This window comes from Echinops telfairi, unplaced genomic scaffold (genome assembly GCF_000313985.2).
Source record: "Echinops telfairi isolate 266 unplaced genomic scaffold, ASM31398v2 ScPeMD7_58;HRSCAF=197, whole genome shotgun sequence".
NCBI classification, from domain to species: Eukaryota; Metazoa; Chordata; class Mammalia; order Afrosoricida; family Tenrecidae; genus Echinops; species Echinops telfairi.
The window spans coordinates 253,381-255,500 of NW_022103956.1; the positions used below are offsets into that span (position 1 = coordinate 253,381).

A 2,120-nucleotide genomic window follows, 5' to 3' on the forward strand; every position below is an offset into this window, starting at 1 on the left:
TGGCTCATGTTGCAGCTCCTGTTGGCTGCCACTGGTCGCTGCCTGAACTCACGGTGCCCCGTGCTGCCCGGCCCGAAACCAGCCGGCGGCCAGCTGCTCTAACCACGGGCTTCAGAAGTCCAGCCTTCCTCACTCGCCCCTGTGGGGCTGGAGCAGCCACCAAGTCCCACTGGTCAGCACGCCGCAGAGGACGATGTCCCACAGAGCGGAGTGGGGCTTTGGAAAATGGCTTCAGCGTGAGTGCCTGGTGGGGATGGTCACCGTGCCCAGCACGCAGCTGAGTCCGTGAGATGACTGCCGACTGACATGGCCGCCATGCCCACGTAGATCCGGCTCTGCTCCGGATTGCCCGATGTCTAAATGCATGTCTCCGCTGCTTCCCAAGGGCACCATTGGGTGTGGAGAGGTGGCCAGGTAGCTCCGGGGCCCGCTGGACCCAGGAGATGGCCTGCAGTCAGACAGGGAGAGGCGGTCATCTGGAGAGCGGCGGGCGTGCAGCTGAAGAGGGACTAGAGCCCCTTCTGTGGGTGCCAGGCTGAGTGTCACATGACCACTGGTGTCCACCCACCCGCCCCCACACAGCTGTAGGGGGCCACCCCCATTGGCCCAGGTCCCCATAAACCACTGGTCTTTGCTTCCTCACTCAGAGTGGACATTCCCTGGGCTCAGTCGTCCAGAGCAAACGCTCAGAGCAGGTTCTCACAGCCGGTCAGTACTGGAGCCCTGCTGGGCCCGGGGGTTACGCAGGGCACCTGGGGCACGCGGGGTGCCCCACTCTTCCAGCTCCACGCTTGTGTTTGAGCTTCCAGCTGACCTTGCCAGAGTGCTGAGTGCCCCCCGATGCCCACCGAGGCTTCTTACTGTAAGATACAGATTGTCTGAGACCAGGAAGGGCCACGAATTTACAGGACCAGGACCCCCCACGCCGGGACAACGACCTTCGCCTGAAGCAAAAGAGACAGAGACAGAGAGAGCGTGATGTCTCCCAGATCCAGCACCCTGAAGTCAGACGTCCAGCTTCCTAAAAACGAGACAGTACACGTCTGTCTGTGACGGGATCACTGGAGATACCAGGGGCCACGGGGAGAACAGGTGAGTGCTGAAACCTGCAGGAGACAAGCCACCAGGGAGCGCTGCCCGGGAGCAGACACCTGAGGTTTCCACCACGAGACAGAACTCGCCCACTGAGTCTGGGAGCAGATGCCAAGTGTCTGTGAGCAAGTAACATGTATGTGCGAGTCTGTGAACAGGCAACATGCATGTGTCTGTGAGCAGGTACCATGTTTGTCTGTGTCTGTGTGAGCAAATACCATGAGTCTTAGTCTGTGAGCCGGTACAATGTGTGTGTCTGTGAGCAGGTACCATGTGTGTGTGTCTGTGAGCAGGTGCCCTCTGTCTCCTGGGAGCAGGTGCCCTCTGTCTACCTGGGAGCAGGTGCCCTCTGTCTACCTGGGAGCAAGTACAAACCACGTTGCTGTGTCTTTGCCCAGTGGTCACCTTTTTCTCCTGTCTCCGGATAAACAGACACAGAAGTTGATTTCCTTTACGTAACAAAGTGTGGCAAACTCTTCCTCAGCAAGAGACCTGGCTCCTGCTCGCGGCAGCCCCTGCACTCCCCAGCACACTCAGGCCCCGAGTCTCACCTCAGAGGTCGGGCAGCAGCCCGGAATTGTAGTTCGCCAGCCCTGGACTCCTCAGCTCTCTGGACACCCTGCTGCAAACAGCCGCCAAGACGCCTGGGCCTGCACGCCTGCCTGCTGTATTCACCGCTCCTGGGGGATGGAGGGCAGGCTGACCACGGCTCTAGGGGCCCCGACCAACGTCAGAGTCGGGAAGGGGGTCCTCAAGGAGCTGCAGGTATCTCTGACAACCCGTGGGGAACTACGACCCCCTCATTCCCTTTTCCACCCTCCGTCACCATCTGTGCTCCGACTGAGCAGGGCCTCCTGCTTACAGGCCAGCAGTTTCAAAGCGCCCGCCGGTCCAGGGGGCAAAGACCAGCTGCCCCGGAGAGTCAGGACCCTGGAGCCTGCAGGGGCAGGCCTGCTGCCCCACAGGGTCCTTGAATTTGAATCCACTAGACGGCAGTGAGTCTGGGTGTGTTGTGCAACTCTATCTAC

General features: G+C 60.4%; 1 protein-coding gene across 1 annotated transcript in view; it reads right to left on the reverse strand.

Moving 5' to 3' along the window:
- The window catches only part of PLCXD1 (phosphatidylinositol specific phospholipase C X domain containing 1), an 8,744-nt gene extending 6,847 nt beyond the window's left edge, over nt 1–1,897 (reverse strand). Inside the window, exons 1-2 of the mRNA XM_045290830.1 lie at nt 1,644–1,897; nt 862–944 (exon numbers count right to left, since the gene is read on the reverse strand). The gene's annotated coding sequence lies outside the window, so the exon portion shown is untranslated. The remainder of the gene's footprint in view (nt 1–861; nt 945–1,643) is intronic.
- Between the last annotated feature and the right edge of the window lie 223 nt (nt 1,898–2,120).